This window comes from Leptodactylus fuscus, chromosome 6 (assembly GCF_031893055.1).
Source record: "Leptodactylus fuscus isolate aLepFus1 chromosome 6, aLepFus1.hap2, whole genome shotgun sequence".
Lineage (NCBI taxonomy): Eukaryota > Metazoa > Chordata > Amphibia > Anura > Leptodactylidae > Leptodactylus > Leptodactylus fuscus.
Window position 1 is genome coordinate 44,591,969 of NC_134270.1, and position 12,506 is coordinate 44,604,474.

Genomic DNA, 12,506 nt, shown 5'->3' on the forward strand with positions numbered 1-12,506 from the left:
GAACGGCCCGCAACAGAACCAGCGGGGTCTCTATATGGTATTATCAGTGCATTTGTACAGTGTTTGAAGCTGGTTTTGGAATATTTTTACTAGCTAGACAATTCATTTAAAGGAGTTATCCAGGAACTGTTTTATCACCGACTTCCTCCAGGGATCTATTCGGGTCAAACCTCTGTTTCTGACCCTGGCACACGTGATCAGAACCAGCACCCAAGTGGATCCTTCTCTCCCGTGTCAACAGTAGGGACTGGCAGAATAGATCATTATAATAGTAAAGCCGACCCCCAAATAGTACAGGTACTACCTGTGACCACAGGAGAAGAGGGAGGAGGCAGATCAACGTGGTGATGGTTCCAGTCACATGACTTGAGGTTAGATTCCCAAGATTTTCTAGGCCTTTACCAGAAAACTTAACTCTGTAGACCATAAGTATACATCAGTGCAGAACTTGGACCTAAATATGACTTATTGTTAAAGGGTGACCCTTCAGTTTACAGCATGGCTGTGAATCTCTATAGTACTATCAGTGTCTGTTGGTCTACCCATCATACTGTAGATTATGAAGCAATTACTTGAAAAATATAATTTTTACTGTCAGCAGCCACCACTAGGGGGAACTTAGTAGCTTGTATAATAGTATTCAGTTAGCTCCCTCTAGGGACAGCTGTTGGTGGCCAGAAGGTTATGTTTTAAAGGGGACCCCCACCAATCCTGAGAACAGTTGGTTCTTTACCACTGTTGTGAATGTAGACGTACCCCTGCTTCTATTAACTCCAATGAAAATGCTGTACTTCAGTTATCTCGGACAGCCCGATTGAAGTGAATGGAGCAGGTTGTGCGTGTTTCCCCTGGGAAGGGGGGGCACCTGCCTTCACTGCGGCTACATTTACAACCCGGTTAAAATGCCTTCATTCTCAGGATTGGTGGGGGTCTCTGGCTCCCACCCATAAGCAATTTACATTTATAAAAAGAAAAAATGTTGGCATAACCCCTATAACTCTGAAGCTTTCTATTTTATCGATTCAAGAAGGGACTGAAGAATGCCAAAAAAGATCTTACACTTGGCATTCTTCCATATCTCCCATCAGTATTTGAAGGCGCTAGGTGTGCCAGTCACCACTGGGGGAGCTGTTGCTACAGTAATGAGGCTTATTCACATTGGGTGGCCGCCTCACTGAGCTCCGGGATCCGTTATTCTATTTCCCACCATATTATTTCTAGTTGAGCAGTGTATTGGGGTAATAATTTTCTGGTCCGTGTGCGGCCTGCTCTGCCTCGTCATGCTGACATATACTATGAGAGAACTGTGTCCTCAGTGTTGTGTCAGCCACCTGCAAAGTCTCTGCATCCTATAAAGTCTGTTTCTATGGCTTTCTGGCAGCACACAGGCCGCAAGTTTGGTGGCCCTGGAAAGAAAACATTCTGGGTTGATGCAGCCGCTCATACTTTCCTATATACTGCTTGTCTATATATATATATATATATATATATATATATATATATATATATATATATATATTGTACACATATATATGAGAACAGGAAACCAGGACGTGTCAGCATAGTATCAAGGCCAGCGTGAAAACTGGAGGATTTTTTTATTTTTAAATATTGATATAGAGATAAAAAAAAGGTTAAATTCAATGAATTCAAATTATTTACAAATATATTTAACAAAAAGCTTGATTCACCCAACATGTCGTGTAAAATCTTAGTTTGTTACAGGTATAGTCTTCCTGATAAGTTTAGTCACTTCTTGAATACATTACTTAGTAATTGACACCACAAGATTCCATGCTCCAGAATTGATATCTACGCCAGTCCCGGATTGTCAGGACTACCAAACGCATTGACAAGAGGTAAGCAGTGAAAGCACACGGACCCCATAGACTAGAATGGGGTATGTACAGTCTCTGCACAAGTCATGTGGACAGGAAAGCAGATCATGTACACTATACACTGCTCTATTCACTTTTCAGAAGTAATCTCATTATCATCATGGCCAGGATTACAATGAAAGATAACACCTTTATTGTAGTATTCACCATTCCAATTGGGTAGAGAAGACGGCTCCGCAATCCCTTCCCTGGACAGGTCATAAATCTCTATAGATCGCAATGAATTCTCTACAGACTATCACGGTAGATGTTATTAACGGCAGCTCAGACAAGATGTCTGCTGCTGTATCATGTACAGAAAACATTAGGAAATGTAATAAGTATCACAATCTGGTTTTAATTTAATTAAAAATATAGGAGATCCTTTAAGTGAGCCATACACCATTAATAGCTGAAAATGAGCTGATGGCTATTTCTCCTGGACACATGCATGGTCAACTCAGAACTGTGGAGGAAGCAAACGCCACAAAACCCTGAAGGTTATGGCTGTAAGATGGACCCGAATATGCTCTTATTGGGCCATAGTCATACAAATCATTTAACCATTAATAGCTATGGGTTTATTCAGATTTCTGGGGGGGGGGGGGGGGGTTGCAGATTGTTTTTCATGGTTGTCAAAAACCTGACATGCTCTATCTTGGCCTATTTTCATAGACATAGAGCCATGTGAATAGACTCATCATGTGAAATTCCCCTTCTATGGGCCTCTATGGCCGTCTTTAAGCCCATGAATGGCCCTGATGTGTTATTATGGTGTTGAAAAGAAGTTTTCTTAATTTTTTTTTTATTTCCATGGTTTATGAGAATTGTAGAAAATGAAGATCTCAGCTGATGAAGTATTCGGAGAAGAAATGACATGATTCTGGGCTAAGATCAGAAATTTCTTAATTGAGGGTGTCGCTTTTTTGTCTTCCATCCATACTGAGATCAGGACAATGATTGTTTGTATGATTCAATGCAGAATGTATAAGAGAGGATTAGGAGAATCCAGTTCTCCCGGGATGATATAACTCGCTCCACCTGCTGTTATTATAGCTGATTTTTATTATTTTATATATATATATATTTATATTGAATGTTTGGGAAACATTAAAGACTGACTTTAGGAGATCCTGCCCCATCCCGGTATACAGAGTGTCCATAGGAGATCCTGCCCCATCCCGGTATACAGAGTGTCCATAGGAGATCCTGCCCCATCCCGGTATACAGAGTGTCCATAGGAGATCCTGCCCCATCCCGGTATACAGAGTGTCCATAGGAGATCCTGCCCCATCCCGGTATACAGAGTGTCCATAGGAGATCCTGCCCCATCCCGGTATACAGAGTGTCCATAGGAGATCCTGCCCCATCCCGGTATACAGAGTGTCCATAGGAGATCCTGCCCCATCCCGGTATACAGAGTGTCCATAGGAGATCCTGCCCCATCCCGGTATACAGAGTGTCCATAGGAGATCCTGCCCCATCCCGGTATACAGAGTGTCCATAGGAGATCCTGCCCCATCCCGGTATACAGAGTGTCCATAGGAGATCCTGCCCCATCCCGGTATACAGAGTGTCCATAGGAGATCCTGCCCCATCCCGGTATACAGAGTGTCCATAGGAGATCCTGCCCCATCCCGGTATACAGAGTGTCCATAGGAGATCCTGCCCCATCCCGGTATACAGAGTGTCCATAGGAGATCCTGCCCCATCCCGGTATACAGAGTGTCCATAGGAGATCCTGCCCCATCCCGGTATACAGAGTGTCCATAGGAGATCCTGCCCCATCCCGGTATACAGAGTGTCCATAGGAGATCCTGCCCCATCCCGGTATACAGAGTGTCCATAGGAGATCCTGCCCCATCCCGGTATACAGAGTGTCCATAGGAGATCCTGCCCCATCCCGGTATACAGAGTGTCCATAGGAGATCCTGCCCCATCCCGGTATACAGAGTGTCCATAGGAGATCCTGCCCCATCCCGGTATACAGAGTGTCCATAGGAGATCCTGCCCCATCCCGGTATACAGAGTGTCCATAGGAGATCCTGCCCCATCCCGGTATACAGAGTGTCCATAGGAGATCCTGCCCCATCCCGGTATACAGAGTGTCCATAGGAGATCCTGCCCCATCCCGGTATACAGAGTGTCCATAGGAGATCCTGCCCCATCCCGGTATACAGAGTGTCCATAGGAGATCCTGCCCCATCCCGGTATACAGAGTGTCCATAGGAGATCCTGCCCCATCCCGGTATACAGAGTGTCCATAGGAGATCCTGCCCCATCCCGGTATACAGAGTGTCCATAGGAGATCCTGCCCCATCCCGGTATACAGAGTGTCCATAGGAGATCCTGCCCCATCCCGGTATACAGAGTGTCCATAGGAGATCCTGCCCCATCCCGGTATACAGAGTGTCCATAGGAGATCCTGCCCCATCCCGGTATACAGAGTGTCCATAGGAGATCCTGCCCCATCCCGGTATACAGAGTGTCCATAGGAGATCCTGCCCCATCCCGGTATACAGAGTGTCCATAGGAGATCCTGCCCCATCCCGGTATACAGAGTGTCCATAGGAGATCCTGCCCCATCCCGGTATACAGAGTGTCCATAGGAGATCCTGCCCCATCCCGGTATACAGAGTGTCCATAGGAGATCCTGCCCCATCCCGGTATACAGAGTGTCCATAGGAGATCCTGCCCCATCCCGGTATACAGAGTGTCCATAGGAGATCCTGCCCCATCCCGGTATACAGAGTGTCCATAGGAGATCCTGCCCCATCCCGGTATACAGAGTGTCCATAGGAGATCCTGCCCCATCCCGGTATACAGAGTGTCCATAGGAGATCCTGCCCCATCCCGGTATACAGAGTGTCCATAGGAGATCCTGCCCCATCCCGGTATACAGAGTGTCCATAGGAGATCCTGCCCCATCCCGGTATACAGAGTGTCCATAGGAGATCCTGCCCCATCCCGGTATACAGAGTGTCCATAGGAGATCCTGCCCCATCCCGGTATACAGAGTGTCCATAGGAGATCCTGCCCCATCCCGGTATACAGAGTGTCCATAGGAGATCCTGCCCCATCCCGGTATACAGAGTGTCCATAGGAGATCCTGCCCCATCCCGGTATACAGAGTGTCCATAGGAGATCCTGCCCCATCCCGGTATACAGAGTGTCCATAGGAGATCCTGCCCCATCCCGGTATACAGAGTGTCCATAGGAGATCCTGCCCCATCCCGGTATACAGAGTGTCCATAGGAGATCCTGCCCCATCCCGGTATACAGAGTGTCCATAGGAGATCCTGCCCCATCCCGGTATACAGAGTGTCCATAGGAGATCCTGCCCCATCCCGGTATACAGAGTGTCCATAGGAGATCCTGCCCCATCCCGGTATACAGAGTGTCCATAGGAGATCCTGCCCCATCCCGGTATACAGAGTGTCCATAGGAGATCCTGCCCCATCCCGGTATACAGAGTGTCCATAGGAGATCCTGCCCCATCCCGGTATACAGAGTGTCCATAGGAGATCCTGCCCCATCCCGGTATACAGAGTGTCCATAGGAGATCCTGCCCCATCCCGGTATACAGAGTGTCCATAGGAGATCCTGCCCCATCCCGGTATACAGAGTGTCCATAGGAGATCCTGCCCCATCCCGGTATACAGAGTGTCCATAGGAGATCCTGCCCCATCCCGGTATACAGAGTGTCCATAGGAGATCCTGCCCCATCCCGGTATACAGAGTGTCCATAGGAGATCCTGCCCCATCCCGGTATACAGAGTGTCCATAGGAGATCCTGCCCCATCCCGGTATACAGAGTGTCCATAGGAGATCCTGCCCCATCCCGGTATACAGAGTGTCCATAGGAGATCCTGCCCCATCCCGGTATACAGAGTGTCCATAGGAGATCCTGCCCCATCCCGGTATACAGAGTGTCCATAGGAGATCCTGCCCCATCCCGGTATACAGAGTGTCCATAGGAGATCCTGCCCCATCCCGGTATACAGAGTGTCCATAGGAGATCCTGCCCCATCCCGGTATACAGAGTGTCCATAGGAGATCCTGCCCCATCCCGGTATACAGAGTGTCCATAGGAGATCCTGCCCCATCCCGGTATACAGAGTGTCCATAGGAGATCCTGCCCCATCCCGGTATACAGAGTGTCCATAGGAGATCCTGCCCCATCCCGGTATACAGAGTGTCCATAGGAGATCCTGCCCCATCCCGGTATACAGAGTGTCCATAGGAGATCCTGCCCCATCCCGGTATACAGAGTGTCCATAGGAGATCCTGCCCCATCCCGGTATACAGAGTGTCCATAGGAGATCCTGCCCCATCCCGGTATACAGAGTGTCCATAGGAGATCCTGCCCCATCCCGGTATACAGAGTGTCCATAGGAGATCCTGCCCCATCCCGGTATACAGAGTGTCCATAGGAGATCCTGCCCCATCCCGGTATACAGAGTGTCCATAGGAGATCCTGCCCCATCCCGGTATACAGAGTGTCCATAGGAGATCCTGCCCCATCCCGGTATACAGAGTGTCCATAGGAGATCCTGCCCCATCCCGGTATACAGAGTGTCCATAGGAGATCCTGCCCCATCCCGGTATACAGAGTGTCCATAGGAGATCCTGCCCCATCCCGGTATACAGAGTGTCCATAGGAGATCCTGCCCCATCCCGGTATACAGAGTGTCCATAGGAGATCCTGCCCCATCCCGGTATACAGAGTGTCCATAGGAGATCCTGCCCCATCCCGGTATACAGAGTGTCCATAGGAGATCCTGCCCCATCCCGGTATACAGAGTGTCCATAGGAGATCCTGCCCCATCCCGGTATACAGAGTGTCCATAGGAGATCCTGCCCCATCCCGGTATACAGAGTGTCCATAGGAGATCCTGCCCCATCCCGGTATACAGAGTGTCCATAGGAGATCCTGCCCCATCCCGGTATACAGAGTGTCCATAGGAGATCCTGCCCCATCCCGGTATACAGAGTGTCCATAGGAGATCCTGCCCCATCCCGGTATACAGAGTGTCCATAGGAGATCCTGCCCCATCCCGGTATACAGAGTGTCCATAGGAGATCCTGCCCCATCCCGGTATACAGAGTGTCCATAGGAGATCCTGCCCCATCCCGGTATACAGAGTGTCCATAGGAGATCCTGCCCCATCCCGGTATACAGAGTGTCCATAGGAGATCCTGCCCCATCCCGGTATACAGAGTGTCCATAGGAGATCCTGCCCCATCCCGGTATACAGAGTGTCCATAGGAGATCCTGCCCCATCCCGGTATACAGAGTGTCCATAGGAGATCCTGCCCCATCCCGGTATACAGAGTGTCCATAGGAGATCCTGCCCCATCCCGGTATACAGAGTGTCCATAGGAGATCCTGCCCCATCCCGGTATACAGAGTGTCCATAGGAGATCCTGCCCCATCCCGGTATACAGAGTGTCCATAGGAGATCCTGCCCCATCCCGGTATACAGAGTGTCCATAGGAGATCCTGCCCCATCCCGGTATACAGAGTGTCCATAAGAGATCCTACCCCATCCCAGTATACAGTGTGTCCATATAAGATGCTATCCTTTCCTAGTATGCAGATTTGTATAAGCAGTCACCGAAGCGGCATTATATTATGTGGGGGCCATTGTGGGAACCTTATATTAAGTGGGGGCCGCTGAGGGGACATTATATTGTGTGGGTGCATTGTGAACATTAGACTGTGGAGCGGTATTATACGATATGTGGCCGCTTGGGGACATTACAATGTGTGGTGGGAACTAAGGTATCATCACTGTGTGTTATATATTGAAGGGGATTATTACTGCATTGGGGCACAAAAAGGGACTCTAGAAATGGTCAGGACTAGGGGCATGGCTTAACACAAAAAAAAATTAGCTGCGGCACCCTTCTTGCACTGCCACGCTTGCCCATCTTTGTTTCCTCTGAAAGGTGAGAATTTCTTTAGGCTACGTTTGTGCAACTCTGTCAGAGTCCAACAAAAATCGGTTTCAGTTTAAAAACAGCGGGCACCTGACAAACCCCATTATAGTCATTGTAGGCTTTATATCTAACCGCTGTCACCTTTCCATTGTTCGGGTTCTCCGACTGACCCGAACAATGGAGAGACCGCACTAGTGTGAACATTACTTATAGCTTTGCACTCAATCTACCAATGTGTTAATACAGCCCTGTCTTGATGCCCCCTATTATAAGTCATCGGGGTTCATCAGTCACTGTTCAGATCAAATGCGAGAACAAAGCCTTACAATTCAGGAAAGTGGTGACATGATTTCTACAGGGTCTTATGGGACACTGGAAACTGGCTTTCAGCCCTGGCAGACTTGTAGCCAGTGTGTGCATGTGTCTAGTCCATGAGAACAGCACCACACAGAGGAGACTTGAAGAAGTGGTTAACTCTTTCTGCTACTGGAAAACCAATCCCAGAGTCAAATACATGACATAAGAAAAAGAACATATAATAAATGTGGACTATTGGGATTTCACCAAGCAACGCAGTGATTATAAGCTTGTTTCACTCTGTCATTAGCTTGTATGGTGTTCATGCGTTCATTTTTGGGGTGGGGAGACTACTGGTTATACTGACCACAAAAAAAAAAAAACAGAAAACTGACAAAACAGAGGTCATCTGGAGCCAGACAAAGGGGCCGATGCACTACATTTAGACTATTTATAATATGACATGCCATATATAGAATTGCCTGTAGCAAGCCATAAACACCATATTATCTGGTCAAGAGGTCTTAAGGGGAGTCTATCACCTCCCCCAAGCTTAATGAACAGCCACTGTCATATTACAGAGCACAATTCAGATAGATAACATACTTTTATTGCAAATTTGGAGAAAAAGAACTTTGAAATCTTCCGCATATGAGGCAGTTGGTGCACTGGGGGCGGACCTTCAGATCTCTGGAGTACTACTTTTGCTTCATAGGTAGGATGGGTGGTATAACAGTGGAAGGATCAACTCTGACTACATAAGGTGGCAAGAAATAGTAGGGCTCTGAGCAGCAAGAGCAGTGCTTCGGGGAGCTGAAGGCCCGCCCCCAGTGCACTAACTGCTCATATGCACAAAACTTTAAAAACGTTTGTCTCCAAATCTACAAAAGTGATGCACATAACAAAGTTATGTTGTTTATCACTGTAATATGCTCTGTAACACAGTGGTGACAGTTGTATATGCTTAAATATGGTGGTGCTGTGTCTGTGCATGTTCAATACAACACAGACTTGGCGCTAATGCCCACGATCAGTGCTCGCACTGATCATAGGCATTAAAGTTTTTGCAGGCTGTCATACAAATGCCAGTATTTTGGACTGCATTAGTCATCAGACCCCCTGGGGTTCAAGAGCTCTACGTGGTCTAATAAGTGCAATAAAAAGTAAAAAAAAAAAAAAAAAAAAAAAAAAAATCATCTCCCTTTCCCTCGAACACATATAAAAGTACAAAATAACTGTGAAACACATACAGTACGCATTAGGTATCCCCGTGTCTAAAAATGCCCGGTCTACAAACTTAGAAAAATATTTTCTTCTTACGGTGAACACTGTAGCTGCTAAAAAAAAAAAATCACAAGTGCCAAACCGCTGTTTGTATGCTGTTTCATCTCCCATAAAAATTTGAATAAAAAGTGACTAAAGCGACATTCCCCAAAGTGGTAGTGCTAAAAAGTACACCTGGCCCTGCAATAAGAGGCATCTTATGCATCCCTGTACACGGAAATATAATAAACTTAGGGGTGTCAGAATATGGCGATTTTTTTTTTTTTTTTTTTTTTTTAAAGTTTTACATTTTTGTTACAGGGTTCGAATGTAAATAAAACCATATCAATTTGGTATCCCCGTAATCAGAATACAGGGGACATGTCATTTTGGCTGCAGAGTGAACGTTGTAAAAACAAAGCTTGTAAGAAACTCGCACAAATGCACTTTTTATCCAATTGTATCCCATTCTGAATGTTTTCCAGCTTCCCAGTACACTATGTAGAATAATAAGTGGTATCATTATGAAGAACAATTTGTCTCGCAAACATTAAGACCTAATATGGCCCTGTGAGCAGAAAATGAACAAAGTTATGGGGTTTGGAAGGGGGGAGTCAAAAATGAAAATTGAAAATCAAAAAATTCCTCCAGCAGGAAGGGGTTAAGCGAGCCATACACATAGGATTGTGCAGAACCTGGCAACCATCTAATATGTATTCCGGCCTCCCAACTCTGCTCCAGTTCTCTTACCCAGAGAAGCCATTGCTAGAGGAGTCTGTCAGCGGCTCACCTCTCCCTCTTGAGAACGTATATATATATATATATATATATATACACACTATATATATATATATATATATATATATATATATATATATATATATATATATATATATATATCCTATTAATATAAATGTGAAAGTTTGTGAGTTTGGATGTTTGTGGCTTTGTGTGTTCGGATGTTTGTTAGTCAATCACGCAAAACTCAGTTGACCGATTTGGCTGAAATTTTCCACAAACATAGTTAATACACCCCATTGCGCAATAGGCTACTTTTCGTCACAATAGCGCACATACGTTTTTCCCAGGACCCTTTGGATGTTCGGATCTTTGGCGGTCAATCACGCAAAAAACGCTCCACCGATTTGGCTGAAATTTTCCACAAACATAGTTAATACACCCCATTGCGCAATAGGCTACTTTTCGTCACAATAGCTCACATACGTTTTTCCCAGGACCCCCACAAACCCCAAACTCACATCACTATCTCTGCAATCTCACACACTTTGGACCCCGATTTGGCTGAAATTTTCCACAAACATAGTCCCTACACTCGATTGCGCAATAGGCTACTTTTCGTCACAATAGCGCACATATGTTTTTCCCAGGACCCCCACAAAACCCAAACTCACATCACTATCTCTGCAATCTCACACACTTTGGACCATAGCAAGCCACAAAATTCATATTACCCCCTACAGCAGAGGTCAGCAACCCCTGGCACACATGCCAAGAGTGGCACTCCTGCCATATTTCACTGGCATGCCAGCAGCACAGGATCTACAAGAGTTAAATAAAGTCTCTGCTAGAGCTGAGGCATAAGGACACTCCCCTTTGAGAGGGGTGCAGGAAACCCAGGGGGTGGAGCTTAATCGCTCAGGTCTCTGCCTGCTATAGTAATAGCTCCTGCCGAAGCTGCTAGCAAACTGAAAGTAAGAAACACACAGCTCCCTTCCTTTATTTCCTATTCCCATTAATGTCAGCCATTTGGGGTTATTAGTTTAGTGTTAGTAACTCCATGTGCCTCACATTAATAGGAATAAACCCCATCATGTCCCTCATATTAACCCATGTGTGCCCCATATAAAGGTTACTAATATGTGAGACATATGGAGGTACTAATGAAAGACCTCAGTAATGAAGATACTTAATTATTACCTCCAAGTCTCTCACATATCAGTAACTAGAGATGAGCGAGTACTGTTGGGATCAGCCGATCCGAACAGCACGCTCCATAGAAATGAATGGATGCACCTGGTACTTCCGCTTGGACGTAGCCAGCGCGCTTAACCCGCCGCGTGCCGGCTACGTCCATTCATTTCTATGCGAGCGTGCTGTTCGGATCGGCTGATCCCAACAGTACTCGCTCATCTCTATCAGTAACTCTTACACTGGGGTTAATGTGAGGGACATGATGGGGTTAATTGCTATTAATAAGAGGCACATGGAGTTACTAAACTGTATTGCACAGGGCCAGACTTTATGTTGCTTACTCAAGAGTATTCTGTGCCCAAAACTTACATGTACTGGCGGAAAATAACAAATCATACAATGTCGTATATCGAAGTATATTAACCTGAAATACCTCTGTCCCAAAGTCACTATGTACAGTTTATACCAACACTGTATAGCGGCTGAAATACAAATTACATTCAACACAAAAGTCTCATGTGCTCTCAGAATTACAGCAACAACAAGATACACAGTTACATTTCATATCCCATACCTTATACACAGTACGAAAACCTTACCCGCGCCTGTATATACCCACTTCTACAATCACCGCAGACGAAGTCGCGGGTACCAGCTAATATATATATTGTAATGTAATGTATATATATATATATGCTCATCTGAGTGTGCACGTGTATGGGATAGTTGTTAGTTGAACAAGCATTCAACCAACAGCTATGTAATGTGCGTCTATTGCACCCTGCTGCTGGAAGACATATCCTGTCTGGGTAACCATAAATTCATTCAGAAGTGACTTGTCTCTCATCAATAATATGTAAATGGCCCCCTGCCCAAAAATACTATACCTGCCAATATGTGAGCTCTCCTGTCCAGAAGAACTGCGCATGTGTACAAGGCCATGACAGCTCATATCAATGGCGAACGTCCATGTGTCTGGATATTCAGCTGGTGGTTGCACATTCGGCTGAGAGCTATATAAGTGGCCATGCACATGTCCAGGAAACATGGTCAGTATGTGAGTGATCACACAGGTCGGGAGCTATGTTCTATGCACTCCCCTAGGTCATACTAGTATTTGGGTACCCTGTCCCAGATTCCACATAAAATTGGAGGAGAGAAAAGCCATTTTGGCTAAGGCCCCAAGGGGCGTCC